Source organism: Tachyglossus aculeatus, chromosome 14 (genome assembly GCF_015852505.1).
Source record: "Tachyglossus aculeatus isolate mTacAcu1 chromosome 14, mTacAcu1.pri, whole genome shotgun sequence".
NCBI classification, from domain to species: domain Eukaryota; kingdom Metazoa; phylum Chordata; class Mammalia; order Monotremata; family Tachyglossidae; genus Tachyglossus; species Tachyglossus aculeatus.
The window spans coordinates 6,130,608-6,152,669 of NC_052079.1; the positions used below are offsets into that span (position 1 = coordinate 6,130,608).

The following is a 22,062-nucleotide window of genomic DNA, read 5'->3' on the forward strand; positions in this document are numbered from 1 at the left end:
TGTGTCAATCAATCAATCGTATTTATTGAGCGCTTACTGTGTGCAGAGCACTGTACTAAGCGCTTGGGAAGTACAAGTTGGCAACATATAGAGACAGTCCCTACCCAACAGTGGGCTCACAGTCTAAAAGTCAAGACCCTGATGATCTTGCATCTTTTCAATGCTTGGTGCCCAAAACCATCCTTCCTCCCCCGACCATCTCCTTGCTCCCAGCTGCCTGAAACATGATCAGTTACCGTATCTGTAAAATGGGCATTGAAACTGTGAGACAAGGACAAGGACTGTGTCCAACCTGATTTGCTTGTATCCACCCCAGCACTTAGTACCGTGCCTGTCTGATAGTAAGTGCTTGTCAAATACCATAAGTATTTAATTATTATTGTTATTGTGCTCCAGACTCCACTGTCATTGCCAAGAAGAATTGGGGTCTCAGTGCCTTAGGTTTCAACAAAATTAAATAAGTCTCTATTTGAGCTCAAAGAGTGTGATCTTTAAATTTTCTGAAATGTTTATATATATATATTTATGTATTGGGTAGAGAAAGATAGGTAAATGGAAGAAGCTTCCCTTTATTTTCAAAGATGATGGTGATGTAAGAGCCTATTCATGGGGTTGGAAAGACTGGTATTTATTTTGTTCACACCAGTTATAAATGCTTTTATGTAGCCACCCTCCTTGTGAGCAGAGAATGTGTAACTTCTTTGTGTCGTGCTCCCCAAGTGCTTAGTACTGAGCATTGCACCCAGTGGGTGTTCAGTAAATACTATAATTACTACTCTGTGTGACCGGTACACCCTACCACCCTGTCTTCTCAGGAATAGATCCTTGCTGCATTCATGGATTTGTCCTATTCAGGGACTGCCAGTTTTGTCAAACCAGCCTCTTGGCATCCCAATACTCACAAAGCCCTGGCTCACGGATATATGTTGGCATAGATGTATTGAATTGCCAGTGGGTGTTTTTCAGTGGAAGCATTTTCTACTCTCAAAATGCAAGAAATTGTGTTCATGTAAACTCACTAATATAGTTACAGCCTATTCTAAATGAATTGTTTCAGATTAAATCATGAAAAACTTCTAAAATAACTTAAGGTTCTCCTTTCTCTCCTGGTGGCCAGGAAACGTAGTTAAGGATGAAACTGATTCTCTTTAATTTTTCATCAACTAAATTAGGTTAAACCATTTTGAATTTGCCTACCTATGCAGTAGCGTAGGTTGACCCCACTGGCGTGCACTATAAACAAAGTTGGTGATTACATTTTCCAAGTTTTCTAAAACCAAGTCAAGGCCTTTAGAGCACATTATTATGATTTTTTCTATGCACTCTGTCTTCCCGATGGGTTTCCTTGAAAAACAGAAGAGTCTCTATAAGTGAAATGGATTCTCCATAGGTTTCCTTGAAAAACAGAAGAGTCTCTATAAAGTGAAATGGATATCATCATCGTCATCATCATCAGTCGTATTTATTGAGCGCTTACTATGTGCAGAGCACTGTACTAAGCGCTTGGGAAGTACAAATTGGCAACATATAAGAGACAGTCCCTACCCAACAGTGGGCTCACAGTCTATATGTGGGATGTAGATAGAATTTGGCAGCATGGTCTCTGTGTTTTCCTAGGCAAGAAAGGAAAACATGTTCCAGCATAAATGATCTGACACTCACAATGTTACACTATAAGATATTTAAGGTAAAAATTGGGGAAGAACCTCACTTGATCTGATGTCCGATAGTTTTTGCTACAGTTTGAAAACCACACTCCCTAGTGATGCAGTTTCTGGAACTGTTACTATTTGGACCTGTTTTAGAGACTGCAAATCACTCGAGCTGGCTTACGAACTTGGCAAAAGCAGTTGCCAAATTCACCTGATTAAAAAGAGCTGAATTGATTTTCCAGGGCAACATAAAATTAGTTTGTTGGGAGGGTTTTTATGGCACAGACTACAGTGGGCCATCGCCACCTCGTGGTCATTAAGAGCTAGCTTGGTGGCCGGACGTCTGAGATGGCGGTTTCTATTTCCTCCTAGAAACTGCCACCGTTCTCTTCCAGATATTGAAATGAAGGAGGTAATGGCAGCATAAGTAGTCAGTGGCATCTTCTCTGTTGCACCAGCGTCTTATTAGTCAAAGTCGTGCCCGGCAAGTAGCAATAATAATGGCATTTATTAAGCGCTTACTATGTGTAAAGCACTGTTCTAAGCGCTGGAGAGCTTACAAGGTGATCAGGTTGCCCCACGTGGGACTCACAGTCTTAATAGCCATTTTACAGATGAGGTCACTGAGGCCCAGAGAAGTTAAGTGACTTGCCCAAAGTCACACAGCTGACAAGTGGCGGAGCTGGGATTTGAACCCATGACCTCTGATCCCAAGCCTGTGCTCTTTCCACTGAGCTACGCTGCTTCCCCATAAGTAGTTATGGTAGCTCAGATAATAATATTATTATTATGGTATTTGTTAAGCGCTTACTAAGTGCCAGGAATTTACTAAGTGATGGGGAGGAGACGAGCAAATCGGGTTGGACACAGTCCCTGTCCCACGTGGGGCTCACGGTCTGAATCCGCATTTTACAGATGAAGTACGGAGGCACAGAGAAGTTGAGTGACTTGCCTGAGGTCACACAGCAGACAAGTGGTGGAGCCAGGATTGGAACTCAGGTCCCTCTGACTCCCAGTCCCATGCTCTATCCACTAGTATCAGTATGTATCTCTCAGTATGTACATATCCTTCTATTCTGCCCCGTCTGCTATCTGGAATTTGTTTTAAGTTCTGTCTCCTTACTAGAATGTAAGCTTCTTGTGGGCAGGGACCGTGCTTACCAACTCTATTGTATTGTATTCTGTCTGGCACTCGATATGGTGTTCTGCACACAGTAAAGGCACTCAGTAAATACCCTTGACCGATTGATTGATACCTCTCCCAACTCTCAGAACTCCCTAACTCTGCTCCCATTCAGGGGAACAGAGCAGTGATAGGTCAAGTGTGGAGTCTGCAGAGCCGGATGATGGATACTAATGGATTGGGGGAGTTTGTATTGCGTGTAGGTTGCCACATCCCAAATATGAGCTCTCTACATCGATTAATGGTCATAAAAATGTAGGCGACGGCATAAATATACATACACACACGCACCCTTCTATGCTATTGAAAATTTTCTATGCAAAACCTGCTTTGTCAATTCAAGGCAGCACTAAAAATCAGAAAGCGCTGCATTGGGTTGAATTCATTTTATTAACAGATGGTCTGCCCAGTCTTTTCATCCTCCACAATGGACAGCTAATTAGACTGTTCTGAATTTTAGAGAGGATTCCTTTTACTTTCCAGAAAAATAGGATTGCAGGACATTTTGCTGTTTAATTTTGTTCCAATCCCTTTCACTTCTTCCTGGCTATCTCAGAAGGGAATATAAGTGATTCGAATTATAGAATTTTTTTTAAAAAATGCATAGTGTGTGCCAACACACAGCATAGATTCAAGATAATCAGATTAGTGAAACAATATAGCACAAGCGTGGGGGTCACAGGACCTGGGTTCTAATTCCAGCTTTTCCGTTTGTCTGCGGTGTGACCTTGGACAAGGCACTTAACTTCTCTCTGCCTCAGTTACCGCATCTGTGAATGAAGGATTAGATCTTACTCCCTCCTATTTAGACTGTGAGCCCAGCAGGGAACAGGGACTGTGTCCAACCTGATTAACTTGTATCTACCCCAGTGCTTAGAACAGTGCTTGCCACTTAGTTAAGCACTTAACGGTTACCAAAATTATAATTATTCATTTTTAGTGTAATCAGATCAATTCCTCTCCCCCACCGCCCCATCCACAGGGGATTTCCAATCTAAAAACTAGCGAGACCAGGTTTTGCGGCAGGCCGGTGGCAGTGCCGGCACTAGAACCGAGATTCCTGGATCCAAGTTCTGGCCACATTTCCCGCTGGGCCATACCTGCCTCCAGAAAATGAGAACTTGGAGGCCAGTAAGAAGCAGCAGCTAATGGTCACAGAAGTTGACAAGAGAAATCAGGATCTGAGCAAAGAAGCACTTTCTTCTCACATGCCCTGGTTTCCTTTGCTTTTGTCACAGGTGCTTCCCCTTGCTGTGCTCCAGTGAATTCTTCTTTGCCTGCCATAAAGGCATTCCCCCTCCAGTACTTCAGTATAACCCCCAAGGGCATGTGTGCTCCCTGTTGAATGCCTCTGAGAGAGACAATCCTTAGCCATTGAAGGGCTGCTAAAATGTGCAATCATCATCCCGTTCTTCCAAATAGACTATAGGTACTATTTACCCTGAATCCTAGGCTAGTTAATAATGAGGATAATTATAATGATAATAATAATAGTATGAGTTAAGTGCTTACTGTATAACACGCACTGTACTAAGCGCTGGGGTAGATATAAGGTAATTGAGTTGGGCACAGTCCTTGTCCCACATAAATCTCACAGTGTTAATCGCCGTTTTCCAGATGAGGTAACTGAGGCCCAGGGAAGTGAAGCGACTTGCCCAAGGTCCCATAGCGGACACGTGGCAGAGCTGGGATTAGGACCCTACTGATTCCCAGGCCTGTGCTCTACCCACTGAGCCACACCGCTTCTCCAAGATGCCACTGGTCTGATGTTACAATGTAAGCAGAGTTTACTGGTTTTGCAGTAATTGTGATAATTAAGTGCTTCCTTAATGCCAAGTGCTGTATTAATCCCTGGGGTTAAATACAAGATGATCAGGTCAGACGTAGTCCTTGTACCATGTGGGCAGGGCACATATCTGCCAACTCCATTGTTCTGTACTCTCCCAAGTGCTTGGACTGGTGTTCTGCACACAGTAAAGGTTCAATAATAATAATAATAATAATAATAATAATGGCATTTATTAAGCGCTTACTATGTGCAAAGCACTGTTCTTAGCGCTGAAAAAAAAGACTCAATTAAAAAAAAGACTCAATAAATACCACTGATTGGTTGTGGGGTTCATAGTCTAAGTAGGAGGCAGAACGGGTATTTAATCCCAATTTTACAAATGAGGCAACTGAGACACAGAGAAGTTAAGTGACTTGCCCAAGTTGTCACAGCAGCCAAGTGGTAAGGGCAGGATTAGAACCCAAATACTCTGACTTCTAGGCCTGTGCTCTTTCCATTAGGCCAAGCTGTTTATAGCTACTGCTTAATCCTGCCAAAGATTTAGGAACAATGCTACAGATTAGGAAAATATATATCCCATCTATAGCTATATTACAGGAAATTAGAGCAAAAGAACTTCAGCTGATTTTACAAGGAAAAGCCAAGGAAGAAATAAAAAGGATAAGCAAAGAACACATAAAGGGATTAAAGTTGATTAATCATTTTTACCTTGAACTTTAAGTACATAAAATCGACAATATTTCATGAAGCCAGCATTCCCACCTCATATTTAAAGGGTAGAAGCAGAAATAGTGAAATGCGCTGGAATAGTAGACAGATTTATTTAGATAGTAAAAGGATTCACAGGAGGGTAACTTCACGATATAATGACTTACAGAAGGTCAAGTAATTGGCAAATGACTCAGTCAACTAATATCATACCATTTTAATTGAATAGTAAATTCACAATCCCTTTGCCTATACTTCAGTTGAACTGTTTATAGCTCTGCAAATGGTTATTAGGAGATAGATTGATTCCAGTAACCTAAAAGCTGTAAAAAGAAAATGTTTTAATAAATGTACAGTTTTTTTACCAATTAGAGTTAGAGGTTGTGCATTATCTAGCAAATACCTATGTATAGGTACTGTGAAATTCAGTGATTTAAGTCTAAGGCGATTCTCCATTAGTAATGCACAGTCCTCCCATTAATGTGGATGTAACCTTTTCCGGTTGACTTTTTAAATTAATTTTCCCTTGATGCTTGAAGTTTGAGGCATTGCCAGGGACACAATAGCCAAAATAACAACCAACTTTAGTATTAGTATTTAGGATAGCAAGCGAGAGAATATTCTGAATTTTGAAAGACATGACCTCAATCAAAGTCACCACTGACATATAAGAATGGCTAATGCACAAATCAGAAGTGTGATATACCACCCAAGCTTACACAATTGCTACTTACCCTGAAGGCAGTGGGCTTTTAAGTGTTAACATCACCAACAAACTTGTTTTGACTATTTAGAAAGATATTCAGTCTGTAGTAATAATAATAATGGCATTTATTAAGCACTTACTATGTGCAAAGCATTGGGGAGGTTACAGGGTGATCAGGTTGTCCCACATGGGGCTCACAGTCTTAATCCCCGTTTTACAGATGAGGTAACTGAGGCACAGAGAAGTTGTGACTTGCCCAAAGTCACACAGCTGACAATTGGTGGAGTCGGGATTTGAACCCATGACCTCTGACTCCAAAGCCGTGCTCTTTCCACTGAGCCATGCTGCTTCTCTGTAGTGACCCTTGTGGTTAAATCATTTTTCCAAATCCCATTACTATGGAACTCTGAATCCAATAAGAGTTTCTGAACATGCTTGTTTTTTATATGACCGAAATTCTGAGTTTGATTTTTTCCCTTCCATTAACAGTATGATTAGGGAGTTACTTAGAAACTTTGGTCCTCGAGGACTGATTGCAAAGTAAATACTATCATTTCCAAGGACAAGTATTCCCTTTAAGTACTTGTTATTTTAGCGCCTTTTTAAAGGGCACACTGGCAATTTTACATGGTGGAAAATACTTGGTAATAATGAGGATGAATGTGAATGTTTAAATAATTTGAAGAGTGGCAATAGAGACACAGCCCCAGAGAGAATCTATTATTAAAACAAAAACCCTGAGGAATTATTGCCTTGTAATTAAAGAATACAGAAGTGATGACATTGTTTACCTTTGTCTTGCATCATAACGTATTAAGAGACTTAGGGACCCAGATTGGCAGGGGAGTTCCCAAAATTCCTGTTTGCTGGACATCCCATCTGGGATCTGGTCATTGTCTCCTGATTTCCTCCTGACTGTGAAATGCGTGGGGGACTTCTTGTCCCTCACATTAGCAATGATGATGGTATTTGTTAAGCGCTTACAATGTGTCAAGCATTGGTCTAAGTGCTGAGGTAGATACGAGCTAATCAGTTTGGACACGGTCCCTTTCCCGCACAGAGCTCACAGTCTCCATCCCCATATTATAGATGAGGTAACTGAGGCACAAAGAAGTTAAGTGATTTGCCCAAGGTCATACAGCAGACAGATGGCAGAGCTGGGATTAGAACCGAGATCCGCTGACTCCCAGTCCCATTCTGTCTTCAGTAGGCCAAGGTGCTTCACCAAGGCACTTTGGGGGAGAAAAAGGGGTCGTCACCCATAAGGACTCTGAAAGCCATCTTTCCTTGGCAGGCATTTTTGCTATAGGTGTAGGCACGTAATGGAGCACAATCCTAGACTTAATCACATAGCCCCTCTAAGCACTTGTTTCATTCTATCTTACATTTTCCATGGGTAGGAAAGAGCAGATGTCAAAATTCCAGGCCATTTCGTTCCTCTGGTGACTTCAGCTTTGTTTCTTACTGTTAATTTCTTCATTACTATGAAGATCTTTTCGGTCAGAAGCCACCTGATCGTGAGTCACACTCTAGCCTTCTTTACCTGTAGCATCTCCACCTCAAAGTAGAACAGCAATGTGGAGGAGAAAAAAATGTTTTAAGTCAATCTGGCCAAGTACATTTTGAGAATATGTGATTCACCAAGGCCAGATTAAATGTAGCTAATGTGGGAAACGTACTGCTTTACAATAGCTTTATGTATGCCCTTAAATATTAGATTTAACATTTTTTCTTGCCCATACTAAGGATGTCCCTGAAAAAACAAACCAACACTCTGGATAAAATGCTTTCACTTACATGACCACTCAAATAGGGCCACATCACCTAGTAATCACTCTGTTCTTTTTAATCAGTTTTGTACATGGAAAATTGAGAAAAATCTATCCAAGAACATCATTAAATTCCTGGTTGAGTTACCTGGATGACTAATGTGAATAATGGTTTGTCAACATATGCCATTTCAAGCATCAGTTGTCTGCCATTCTGTCATTCTTCTATTAAAAGATGAACAGAAGCAACACCTGTTGCCAGTGGTGTCAAAACAAAAGAAACCATAGTAGACATCTCTACCAAAATAATTCGAAAATAATGGAAAAAATGATGGTTTACAATAATACACATCTGCTTTCTTTCGAAGAAATGATGTGTTCATTTAAAGAAAAGTAGGCAATGTTATCAGCTCTCTTTACTCTGCTTATAGTAGCTTCCAGTGATGATGGCAGTGGAAGATGCCTGGAAGAGGTGTGAAAGCTATTGAAGGTCATTTCTTGTCAAATATAAGTTAGGTCAGAAGTAAGCAGAGAGGTGGGAGAGGAAGCTGAAAGAGTGAAAGGTGATTTTGCTCTCTAGAATTCCGGTCAAAGGAGTCAGGAGAGGAGCAGTGGAAGTTGAAAGAGGTGATCAAAGCCAAAGCGGACGAACAGGAGCTTTAAAGTTGACGGTTACACAGTGTTCTGAAAGCTCTTGATATTTATTCATCAACTAAACTGTCTAGAGAAATCTCTGACCCATTTAAGGGATTTAATAACAGCTCTATCATGAAATTGATACATTTTCTGGTGATACAAAGAAAATGTACACTTCTCCTCGTGCTCCTCATAGTTAATTTAGTTAATTTAGTTAGGTAAACCTTAATTTATTTATGATTGCCTAAATAAAATTTAGAAACTTTGATATAGAGACTGAAGTCTGTTTTCCCTCCTACACAGACTGTATGTTCCATGTAGGACCTGATTATCTTGCATCTACCCCAGCATTTAATACAGTGCTTGGCACATAGTAAGTAAGCACTTAACAAATACCATTATTACTATTGTTATGCATATTATGACTAATGATGATAATAATTATGATAATAAAAAGCAAAGGACCAAACAGGAAAGTGTGAATCCCAGTATGAAATAGGTCTAAGCACTCAAATTTTCAAGTCCTGATTTGTTTTAATGCGGTTTTGGAAATCGTGCCATAGTTCTAGCTAAACTGCTAGAACATTGGGTAATACATGGTGTAATTATTCATGGTCACTGTATAATCCATGTAAATAATGATCCTTTTAATAGCAAGACATCTCATCATCCCTCCAACAGACTATATGTTCAGTTCTGCCATAAAACATGTTCCTATTACCCATTTTGGCTAGAAAGTAGTTAGGGAATCAGGACGTATTTCTGAAAATGCGAACCACTGCAGTTCCCGTTTACTTGAATGTGGAGTTTCGGGAGGTTGCGACCCTTCCATTATGGGAGATCTGGCTATATCCCCATTACTGAGGTGAAATTGTTAGAATGGTGCAATTTCCAGATGAATAACGTGTGTGAAACTTGTAGAGATGAAGGGTTACGGTGGGAGCACTTATGTTCCCTCCTGTCTTCAGATCTAGGAAATCCACCACTTGGGCCTGGCTCCAGTAACCCCAAGACCATGAGTGGCTGTGAGGACAAGTCTTGAATTAGCAGGTGGGAAGACATGACCTATGAAGAAGAAAATTGACTGGGGTCTGTTTTCTGGAGGAAGTGGAATTTCAGGAGGACTTTGAAGATGGGGAAAGCTGTGATCTGATGTATTTGAAGAGGAAGAGGCTTCTGGGCTGTGGGGAGAGTATGAAAGTGGGATATCTCATTTGAGAGGATCGTAGAGGGTGGGCTCGAGAATAGCAAGAGAAGTCAGAAGGAGAGAGCTGGTGAAGGGTCTTCAAGTTGGTTATCAGAGGAGTTTTTGCTTGAAATAGAGGGAAATAGATTTTTCCCTCTATGGGAAATGGCGGGGAGAGATGGGAGCCAATTGATGTTTGAGGAAAATCGTCCAAGCTGCAGAGCATACTATAACCTGAGGAGGGAAAACATTAGAGGCAGCAAGATGAGTAAAGCACATACTTAGTGCTCAATAAATACCATTGATTGCTGATCTGATATCATCAACCCTAATAAATGTATGGTAGGAAAATATCAATAGAAAAGATGTGAAGAGTTGGTAATGGGACCGGCGGACAAAAATATGTTGGACATCAGAGGATGGAGAGAGCTGTCAGAGGTGAAATAGTGTGTCTACATGTGTGTGTTCGCTCCATTGTGATAGTGAAAACAAGAACACGAACAAAATCAGTGTGGCCTAGAGGTTGAAGCACCGGGCATGGGAGTTAGAAGGACCTGATTTTAATCCTGGCTCTGCCACTTTTCTGCTGTGTGACCTTGGGCAAGTCACATAACTTCTCCGTGCCTGTTATCTGTAAAATGGTAATTAAGACCGTGAGCCCCATGTGTGGCAAGGAGTGTGTCCAACTGGATTACCTTGTATCTACCCCAGCACTTAGAGTAAGTGCCTGGAACATAGTAAGTGCTTGACAAATACCATTTTTAAAAAAGACATCTGGTGTCCCTCCTCAGATTATTTCACAGCTACTGTTTAGACAACCTGTGTGAACAGAAGAGCTTGATCCAGAACTCAGTTCATTTTAAAAAGTTACTTGTTCTGTATTTATAGGTTTTGTAACAATCTTTCAACCTTTTTTTTGTTCCAATGTCCAATAGCCCCATTGTGAACTGAGTCCACCCCAATTACCTTGGTACCATTGACCTCTCTCCCCATCTGCAGTGCTACGTTTCTTTGTGCGGACAAACCATCTCTGTATAAATGGTCCTCTCATACCGCAACAAGCTGATCTCATCTTCCCTGCTTCATCTCCCTCTGCATCTAACTTCCATACTTGTAATAATTGTGGTATTTGTCAAGCACTTACTATGTACCAGGCACTATACTAAGCACTGAGGTAATCGGATTGGCCACAGTCCCTGTGCCATATCATCATCATCATCAATCAATCAATCGTATTTATTGAGTGCTTACTATGTGCAGAGCACTGTACTAAGCTCTTGGGAAGTACAAATTGGCAACGTATAGAGACAGTCCCTACCCAACAATGGGCTCACAGTCTTAAAGGGGGAGACAGAGAACAAAACCAAACATACTAACAAAATAAAATAAATAGAATAGATATGTACAAGTAAAATAAATAGAGTAATAAATATGTACAAACATATATACATATATACAGGTGCTGTGGGGAAGGGAAGGAGGTAAGATGGGGGGATGGAGAGGGGGACGAGGGGGAGAGGAATGAAGGGGCTCAGTCTGGGAAGGCCTCCTGGAGGAGGTGAGCTCTCAGCAGGGCTTGAAGGGAGGAAGAGAGCTAGCTTGGCGGATGGGGCTCACAGTCTTAATCCCCATTTTACAGATGAGGAAACTGAGGCACAGAGAAGTTAAGTGACTTGCCCAAGATCAAACAGCATCACAGTTGACAGCACCATTACCATCCCTCTTGCTTTCAATTATGACCTCTATTGATTTGTTCAAAGCTGAGATTTTTCCCTTCACAATATTTCCATTTGTTAAGAACTTACTATGTGTCGAGCACTGTTTAAAGTGCTGCAGTAGATTCCAGTTAATCAGGTTGGGCATGGTACCTGTCCCATATGGGGCTCACATTATAAGTAGGATGGAGAACAGGAATTGAATCCCCATTTGCAGTTGAGGAAACTGAGGCACAGAGAAGTTAAGTAACTTGTCCAAGTAGGCAGATGGCAGGGGCAAATTTAGAACTCAGGTCCACTGTCTTCTAGGCTTGTGCTCTTTCCACTAGGCCAAGCTGCTTCCCTGCGACCTTCTTCCATTATCCCTTAGCTCCCACCCTTTGTTTGTCACTTTGCCTTGATCTAGACTTTTCTGCCTTTGACCCCTGGCTGAGACTTGGAGCTCCATCCCCCTAAAAATCTGCCATATCACAGTTCTCCCTATCTTCAATATCCTTTCACAATCCCACCCCCTCCAGGAGGCTTTCCCTGATTAATTTCCCTTCACCCCATGCCACATCCTATTTCTTATCATCTCCTCTTCCTTCTCACTGCACTTTTGTACCTATTGTTTTGCAGACAATACTATTTGGACACTTCCTCCTATTGAAAACTCTCTCAGCTAGATTGAAAAGCTTGCGGTTGGCAAGGGCTGTCTTGCATTCTCTTTTATTCATGTGTCCTCCCAAGTGCTTAATACAGTGCTACATGCGTAGTAAGCACTTAATAAATACGATTATTTGATTGTTAGGCAATGCAAAGAGAAAATTAAAATGATCTTGCACACAAAAGCCACCTAGTAGATCATATTTTACATTAAGGATACGGAGCTTTTAAGTTGGAATTCTCCATTCTAGCATAACTGTACCCCAAATTGTGTTAATTAACATTCACATGGTGGTTTCCATTGCACTTGACAATTATTTGCATTAGTTATTGGATATCTCTGTGCATTCAAAATCATCTAGGGTTTCTTCTCAGTTCTAGCTGCATTTTTATTCTTCAGAGCTTTAAATTGAAATTATGAATTTACTGAAGCGTATTTTAGCTCAAGGAGAAAATTATACAGTACTTGGCTTTCAACATTTTTTTAAAGAACTGAAAACAAACAGCCCCCACATTTTACATGTATGGAAAAGTTTATCTAAGGCAGAGTGTTTTGTCCTATTAATTGAACATAAATCTGAATCCTGCATTTTTGTTTGCATGCAGCATTTGGCTGTTCCTGTTGAGGAATAGCAAATAAGGAACCAGTGGTGAAAGCTTCTTATGGCCTGAAGTGAACTTGTGCAACTAGTGGAAGGAAACGCATCTATGGCCTTTTCTGCTGGAGTAGCCTACGTGTGATGCTACCCTAACACTGAGGAATCCCCTGTTGTGAATGATCAATTAGTGATATTTATTGCTCATTCACTGTGTGTGGAGCACTGTACTAAGCATTCAGGATGTACAGTAGAAAATAGATTGAGTAGACATGAACACTGCCATTGAGAAGCAGCATGGCTCAGTGAAAAGAGCCCGGGCTTTGGAGTCTGAGGTCATGGGTTCAAATTTCGGCTCTGCCAACTGTCAGCTGTGTGATTTGGGGCAAGTCACTTAACTTCTCTGGGCCTCAGTTATCTCATCTGTAAAATGGGGATTAAAACTGTGAGCCCCCCCCCCCCCAGGACAACCTGATCACCTTGTAACCTCCCCAGTGCTTAGAACAGTGCTTTGCACATAGTAAGCGCTTAACAAATACCATCATTATTATTATTATTATTATCTGGCAGGCTAGTGGATGAGACTTGGTCCATTCATGGAAACTTCAGGATCAAGAATCTAAATGAAGGTAGTGGTTTGCAAGACATTACTCACACAGCCTTGTCCTTGGCAGTAGTCCTCTTTCCCGGACAGCGAAATGAGGGAATAGAAAGTCAGGGGTCCAGCACATTCTGTGATGAACACAAGATTTTGATGTGTAAACCCCCTTTATGTTCAAGATGAACATAGCTCATGACCGACCAACAACTGGTAGCCAGCGTAATGATCGTTTTGGGTTTTGGCTGTCCATGTTAGCCAGTTATTTTCCCAGATTCCTGTGGATCTGCCCACCACATACCTCACTCTAGGTGGTTTTTCAACAGAAAAGTACACCCGTGATAGCAGAATCCCAAGAAGCATTCCTCTATATCTGACTCTGTAGACTGTACGCTCCTTGTGGGCAGGAAATGAGCAACTCTGTTGTACTCTCCCAAGTGCTTACTACAGTGATCTGGACACAGTAAGCACTTAATTACCATTGATTGATTGATTTGGCTGTTTCACCCCCTCACTGCAATAAGTGACTTCTAAAGGATTGTCCAGTCTCTGGCTTTGGTGAGACCTTAGCTCCATTATATCAGTTCTGTTTGGCAAACATTTGGGCCCATTTGGAGCTGTCAGGTGGATTTTCATTTAACTAAACCCCAGTGTATTGAGTGTTTGGTGTTAAACCCCTTGGTGGTGGTATAGCAGAACAAGGTAATTGTCATAAAATCATTTTTAAATTGAATTTCTTTGTACCATCATTTAAGCGCCAGTGAAGGTAATGCAGGAAGCATGACAATAGCAAAATGATGTTGGAAAACCTGTCTCCTTTTATTTAGGGATGGAATTTAATTTTATGTAACTTTTAAAAGAAGTGTGGTATGTATACAGTATTGGGTGGAGGCAGTCAAGCTAAGCAATCAATCAGTTGTATTTACTGAGCGCTTGCTGTGTGCAGAGCACTGTACTAAGCGCTTGGGAAGTACAAGTTGGCAACATACAGAGACAGTCCCTACCCAACAGTGGGCTCACAGTCTAAAAGGGGGAGACAGAGAACAAAACCAAACATACTAACAAAATAAAATAAATAGAATAGATCTGTACAAGCAAAATAAATAAATAAATAAATTGAGTAATAAATATGTACAAACATATATACATATATACAGGTGCTGTGGGGAAGGGAAGGAGGTAAGATGGGGGGACAGAGAGGGGGACGAGGGGGAGAGGAAGGAAGGGGCTCAGTCTGGGAAGGCCTCCTGGAGGAGTTAGCACGGTGCTCTAAAGGGAAACAAGGATCTGCTCGTCTTTATGTCTTAAATTCTACTGTTGGTTGAGACCATAATCCATCACTGAGGCATAGTTTTCCTTTCTGTACACTGCATTATCTAGTTTTCTCCAATTCCTTATCTCCTAAGGTATGCAATATAAAGATGAAATTTCATGGAAAGATTTCAGGAACAAGAGCAGAAAGTCATAGCATAAAACAGGATATTTTATTGGACATATGTTTAAAGCATGAAATAACTTCAGAGTTCCAATTCAAACATAACTGAGTCATCTTTTTAATCTTAATTCTGGTGCCTGCTTTATTTACCAGAGAATGGACTTCTTTATGTGCAGGATATGGATCCTTTGCCAGTGACTTTGTGCTGAGCACACAGGATTTTGTGGACTCCACGAAAGCGGAAGACAGAATGCAGGGACTGTGTCTTATTCATATGCACCCAAACTCCTAAAAAAGTACTTCAAGGATATTGCTTACTCAATGGATATTGACAATGGTGGGAGAGAGAGTAGAAAAAAATTGATAAATATGCTATGCCTAAGAGAAGAGTTATTCAATAGACTCAGCTCTTCCACTGTGCCTGTTTTCAGGGCACAGTCTGGCTGAAACACAGTTGAAGAATTAGGCGTGGTTTCTTAAAATTTGAGCCCATTTGGGCTCAGCAGGTCACAGTATTGAAGGTATGGCATTGGAATGGGTGAGTCGTGAGTTTCCCTGCACTTTTTTGTCAGAACACAACCTCGGGTTTATAGCTCTGGGTGCTTAATGTGGCTCGAAAGATGGGATTAATCTGACTAGGCGTCCTAGAGGAAGTGAGGTTTTTGAAAGATCAGAGGACTGTGGTTTGGAGAAGCTGAAGGGAGCCCAGACCTGCTCTCTAGTATGGAGAGAAAATGGGAGGAGAGGAATTGGGATGAAGGAGAAGCCCTATTGTACAATCCAGATTGTTATTGTACAACAGAGTAATTCTGTTGTATTATACTCTCCCAAGTACTTAGTACAGTGCTTTGCGCATAGTAAGTGCTGAATAAATTTAAGCAGCATGGCTTAGTGGAAAGACCACAGGCTTTGGAGTCAGAGGTTGTAGGTTCTAGTCCTGATTCTGCCACTTATCAGCTGTATGACTTTGGGCAAGTCACTTCTCTGTGCCTCAGTTACTTCATCTGTCATATGGAGATCAAGACTGTAAGCCCCATGTGGAAAACCTGATTACCATGTATCTACCCCAGTGCTTAGAACAGTGCTTGGCACATAGTAAGTGCTTTACAAATACCATAATTATTATTATTATTAATAATAAATATGATTGAATGGAGAATATAAGCTTCTTGAGGGCAGAAATCATCTCTACTAACTGAGGTGCTCTCTTAAGTGCTTTGTGTAGTGCTCTGAACAGAATAAGTGCTCAATGAATACTACTGATGGTTAACTACCCAGTATATCTCCTACTGCACTGGGAAATTTGTCTGAGTCAAAGGTTTCACTACTAGCAGGGAGATCCAATCCACATCTGTGGATGTAACTGAAAAAGCCAAGGAGTTGTTTGAACAACGACATTTTGTGTCCAAGTAAAGATGATCCTTTGTCATGTGGATAGATCTTCACGTGCCCACTACCCTCTGCATTGCCTCTAGCTGTTTCCAAGTCTGTCTCTAGGGTCTTCTCAAAGCCTCAGCAAAAAGAGAGCAATCTGTCCTGTTCAAAGGATGCCCTGCTAGTCTGCCTGATATGAGAGTCTCCTAGGAGTCTACTCGTCTGACTGATATCGGGGTCTCCCAGGAATTTGCTTGTCTGCTTGCCGTAGGGTTCTCCCAAGAGTCTGCTGTTTCACCTGCTATCAGGTTCTCCCAGGAGCCTGCTGATCTACCTGCTGCCATATTCTTCTAGGAGTCTGCTGATCTGCCTGCTGTCGGGTTCTTGCACCTGTCTACCGATCCACCTGCTGTCAGGGTCTCCCAAGCATCGGCATCTAAGTCATATTGTCTGAAGCTCTGCAATGGTTTAACAGCAGGATCCCTCCATATCATTGTTTGCCTGCAGAAGCTATTAATCTGCTCTATAGACCTAGGCTCTGATGAAATTGGTCATTCCTTGACTGGCCTCACCAATACAGCACGGCAGATTTGTGTTTTTCCATCCCTGCTTGGCAAGAAGAATGATTTCTAAGCATTTTTGTCTGCCTTCTGGCCAGTGTGACCCCCGAGGTCACTGAGAATTGGAGCCGCGTTTCCAAACCTCTGAAATTTCTCATTCAAGCTAATGGGTCTAATCAGTAGTCCTGCCAAGTGCTCTGATTGGCTCTGAAGCAGGCCCAAGTGGCAACTGGCCATAGGAAAGCAGTAGCTGGAGCAGCAGTAATAATAATATTAATGATAGTATTTGTTAAGCGCTTACTAGGTGTCAAGCACTGTTCTAAGCACTAGGGATGATAAAAGGAAATCAAGTTGTCCCACTTGGGGCTCACAGTCTTAATTCCCATTTTACAGATGAGGTAACTGGGGCAAAGAGAAGTTAAGTAATTTGCCCAAAGTCACACAGCAGACAAGTGGCGGAGCCAGGATTAGAACCCATGACCTCTGACTCCCAAGCCCGGGCTCTTTCCACTGAGCCACGCTGCTTCTCTAAGTAGGATTAGGAGAAGCAATGTTGCCACGTGGATAGAGAACAGTTCTGTGAGTCAGAAGGACCTGGATTCTAATCCTGGCTCCGCATCTTGCTGTGTGACCTTGGGCAAGTCACTTCACTTTTCTGAGCCTCAGTTATGTCACATGTAAAATGGGGATTAAGACTGTGAGCCTTATTTGGGACAGGGACTGTGTCACATCTGATTGACTTGTATCTACCCCAGTGCTTAGAACAGTTCTTGACACATATTAAGCACTTAAAAATTACCATAATTATTACCTTTTTATCTTTGGTTTTAGCCTTTCTACAAGTGAGTGGGGTAGAGGAGATGGAGGATGGGGATGCTTCCTACTTGAAAGGCTAAGATTACTATTATTAATCCCGGCTCCGCCAATTGTCAGCTGTCAGCTGTGTCACCTTGGGCAAGTCACTTAACTTCTCTGTGCCTCGGTTACTTCATCTGTAAAATGGGGATTAAGACTGTGAGCCTCATGTGGGACAACCTGATCACCTTGTATCCCCCCAGTTCTTAGAACCGTGCTTTGCACATAGTAAGCGCTTAATAAATGCCATCATCATCATCATATTGAGGAGTCTTTTCTCAGTATTTGAGTCAGACTGCCATTTTTGTCTTTGCTGTGTGAGCTCACTAGCTGTTTTCCCGCGCAAGGAGCTGAGATCCTTGGATAAACAATTCCTATTTCCCCATCCTTGGTGAAGGGGATCATACCTGACCCCACCCGATCCCTAGGGATGTTGAGGATGAAACGGTCTTTGAAAGAAAGCCGATAACTAGACTGTGAGCCCCTTGTTGGGTAGGAATTGTCTCTACTGTTTACTGTTCTATTTATTTTACTTTGTTAATATTTTTTTGTTGTTGTCTGTCTCCCCCTTCTACACTGTGAGCCCGCTGTTGGGTAGGGACCATCTCTAGATGTTGCCAGCTTGTACTTCCCAAGTGCTTAGTACAGTGCTCTGCACACAGCAAGCACTCAATAAACACGATTAAATGAATGAATGAATGAATTATTATGATATTTTCTTAACCGGTCACCATGTGTTCAAGCACTGTTGTAAACACTGGGGTGGATACAAATTATTCAGGTCACACAGAGTCCCTGTCCCATGTGAGGCTCATAGTCTAAAAAGGAGGGAGAGAAGGCATTAATTTCCACTTTATGGGTGAGGAAACTGAGGTACAGAGAAGTTAAGTGACTTGCCCATGGTCACCCAGCAGGCACTTGGCAGAATTGGATTATAATAATGTTGGTATTTGTTAAGTGCTTACTATGTGCTGAGCATTTTTCTAAGTGCTGGGGTAGATATAAGGTCATCAGGTTGTCCCACGTGGGGCTCGCAGTCTCAGTCCACATTTTACAGGTGAGGTAACTGAGGCTCAGAGAAGTGAAGTGATGTGCCCAAAGTTACACATCTGGTCAGTGGCGGAGCCGGGATTAGAACCCACGACCTCTGACTCCCAAGCCTGGGCTCTTTCCACTAAGCCACGCGGCAGGTCCTCTGACTCTCAGGCTCATGTTCTCTCCAGTAGGCCATGCTGCTACTCTGATCAGAGAAAGCAAGTGAACATCAAAATGGCTTTCGTGCTTCCTCCCGGAACAGTAGAAAACATGAACTAAATCACTCCCGAGGCTGCTAAGTCAGATTAGGAAGCAGGACCTATTATATTAATGCTTACAAATGGTTCGGTGACTAATATATTCAATTACCGGGTTTGATGTTGTTCATATATCACCAAATGTGCAATCTCAAGATAGGAACTCTTTGATAGATTAAAGGAGAAATTTTGGTTGATCTTGGTGGGGAAGGGAAGATAGGCAGACCTGAATGCAGATAGCCTTTCACAGGCTGACCATAAAACAAGTTTAATACTTTGACATGCAATTAAATATTTATTTCACTTGAAGACAATCTAGTCTTCCCTTACCTGGGCTTATTATCACGTAATATTGGGTACGCCAAGCAGTAGCCCTTTGTTGAGCAATCTGTGAAGTTGACTGTCTGAGGGGACAGGTATTTTGGTTCATTTTTATGTACATTTTTCCCTACGATCAGAAATTCCTAAATATCGTGCAGCAGAATCCTGCCTCATGAATTAGCATGCCCTAGTAGAAAGAGCCAGGGCTTGAGAGTTAGAGGATATGCCTTTTAATCCTGGCTATTCCGGGTGCCAGCTGTGGGACCTTGAGCAAGTCACTTAACTTCTTTGTGCCTCATCTGTAAAATGGAGATTCAGTGCCTATTTTCCTTCCTACTTAGATTGTGAGCCCCATGTAGGACAGTGATTGTGCTAAGCATGATTATCTTGTATCTACCCCTGTGCTTAATACAATGTTTGACATGTAGTAAGTGCTTAAGATAGAAGATAACAATAATTATTATGATTATTATTAGGTTGATTGTTACCACGGTGTATTGAATTGCCGGCAGTCTACTTCAGTTTTTCCTTGGATTATAATACTTTTAATCTAGATGGCAACCTGTTACTGGATCATAGCAAGGGAAGGTATGCTTTGAGATCTGTGGGTAGGAATGTCCAATCCTTGAACTCTTTGATTCGTGCTCAGAGATTGACACTTTTTTTCCCAATGCAGATATGTTGCATAAGAAACAATATGGTTATCTGGATCAAGAAGTGTGTTTATTGCAGACCCAGAGGGGAGAGTTTGGTGACTTTATTTCCAATGGGGCTCTCCAGCTTGCAAGGGAGTTAGCCAGTCGATCAGTCAATCAATCAATCGTATTTATTGAATGCTTACTGTGTGCAGAGCACTGTACTAAGCGCTTGGGAAGTACAGGTTGTCAACATAATCAATCAATAGCATATCTCTCCCCCCCTTAATACTTATGTACATATCTTTTTGTAATTTTTATTGGTGCCTGTATCCCCCACTAGATTGTAAATTCCTTGTGGGCTGGTATCATGTATACTAACTTTATTGTACTCTCCCAAGTTCTTAGTATAGTTCTCTGCACACAGTAGGCTCTCAGTAAATGCTACTAATCAGTTGCTTCCCTATTATGTGTCAAATATTCTACTAAGCCCTTGGTAGAGGTCAGTAGATCTAATAGGCAGAAATCCTCCCCTCAGGGAACTTACAACTCACTGGGAACAGTATTTACACTGGGTACTGTAGAGTGCCACATAAAGCCACGGATATCCTGAGAGTGATCCCAAGAGATTCCCAATCAATCAGTGGTATCTATTAAACACTTAATGTGTGCAGAGCACTGTACAAAGCTCGTGGTTCACATGCCCCATCTTAGCCTACATTTGGCCAGGAACACTCGCCCTTTGACCATGCAAGTCCATAGCTCTGGTTATTTTTTTTTTCAGAATAGTAAACTGAGGCACAGAGAAATTCAGTAACGTACCCAAAGTCTCACAGCAGGCAAGTGGTGGTTGCCGGACTAGAACCTGGGTCTCTGGACTCTCGTACTCCTTCCATTAGGCAATGTTATTGTGATTCTAGTAGTCAATCAATTGATGGTAATTATTATGCACTTAAGAGTTCAGAGCACCTGTACTAAGCCCTTGGGAAAGTACAATACACCCAGTTGGTTTAAAGTTCATTGTTTATGGTTGTTCAGGTGAATGGTAAAGTTCTGGCTGTTTGTGTTTATATTTGCGTGTACTGGATGAAAACAGTTGGGTTTTTGTACATTTCCATTTTGCCTGATTCAGAATTGAAAGAAACCAATAAAGTTTGAAGCTACATATGAAGTAACAGGTTGATTTTTGTTTATAGTAAACACACAGTGATTTGTGTTTTCCTGGCTTCCATGATTGTTAAAAAGTTTTCAAAGGTTTTGTCTGCCCTCCTCAAAACCATGGATCAGAGAGGAAAATTATACTCTTTAAATTATTTTTTTTCTTCTTTTACTGTCACCCAGCCAACAAAAGTAAACGGTCATTGACACTCATGCCGCTTTGTAATTCTGTAGAGAAAGGACATGCTATGCTCTCATGGTTTGCTTTGTGCTTAAGTACATTTCTGTTTCAAAATTGCAAGACTCTCTTTGTGCAAAATGCTTATTATACCAAGTATGGTATTGAAACAAGGGAATTTTCCACACATAGCCTTCTCTGTGTGTAACATAATGTCACGCATCATTGGCTGTAGATAGCTAAATACATGAGGCCAGACAGAAGGGATGCTCCAACTTTGCCTGTGCAGGAGGTATTGACAAAGATATAATTAATGGAAATAATTTGGCCAGAAAGAATGAAAAGAATTGGAAAGAATGGGATGGGGGAAGGGGAGAGGGTGCTCTCTGTGCATTGAGAAGGAGCGTTTAGTGCAGACAATATGTCAGAATAAAGATTTGTCCTTCACTGTTTTCATTCACCCTCTCTAAATCAGTTTATATTGTGTGGTTCCAGTCTTTTCCTTTAAGAAACTTTTCAGCCCATTACTTTCATGTATGTATCATTCTTACAATCATGTTTTGGAGCCGGTTATATTTATAAAGATTAGCAATTCCTTCCAAATACTCTTTGTACATTGAAATTTACAAAGGCATCCAATGCAGGGAATATTGAGCAAAGATATCAACTCCACTTTTCAAACATGTTTTGGAAAATTGTGCTACCATTAAAGTACAGATGTGAAATTGAAAGAGCTTCCTATTTCATGGACATCAAGCAAACAGTATTGGGGAATTTAGCTTAATAATTTAGCTTATTGAAGCTTGCAGTGAATTACCTTAAAGTGTATTTATGTTTTAGGATATTCAAGTCAGCTCTTGGACACATGAATTCACTTTTTTTGCTTACATAAATATTTCTAGATGAAAGGAAAGATGACATATTTGGATGATTATAGCCTGGAGATATAGGTAGATGTTCTCTGCAAACAGCACATTAATAGGAATGAATTTTGGTCACGTCCCTTCATCTTTTGAACAAGAGACTGTGGTTGGGGTAGTGAAGAAATCATGCCTTGTACCTGAAATTCTG

General features: G+C 41.3%; 1 protein-coding gene across 2 annotated transcripts in view; it reads left to right on the forward strand.

Moving 5' to 3' along the window:
- Positions 1-22,062, forward strand: part of MDGA2 (MAM domain containing glycosylphosphatidylinositol anchor 2) — a 460,928-nt gene that overhangs the window by 318,181 nt on the left and 120,685 nt on the right. The gene's annotated exons all lie outside the window — the stretch shown is intronic.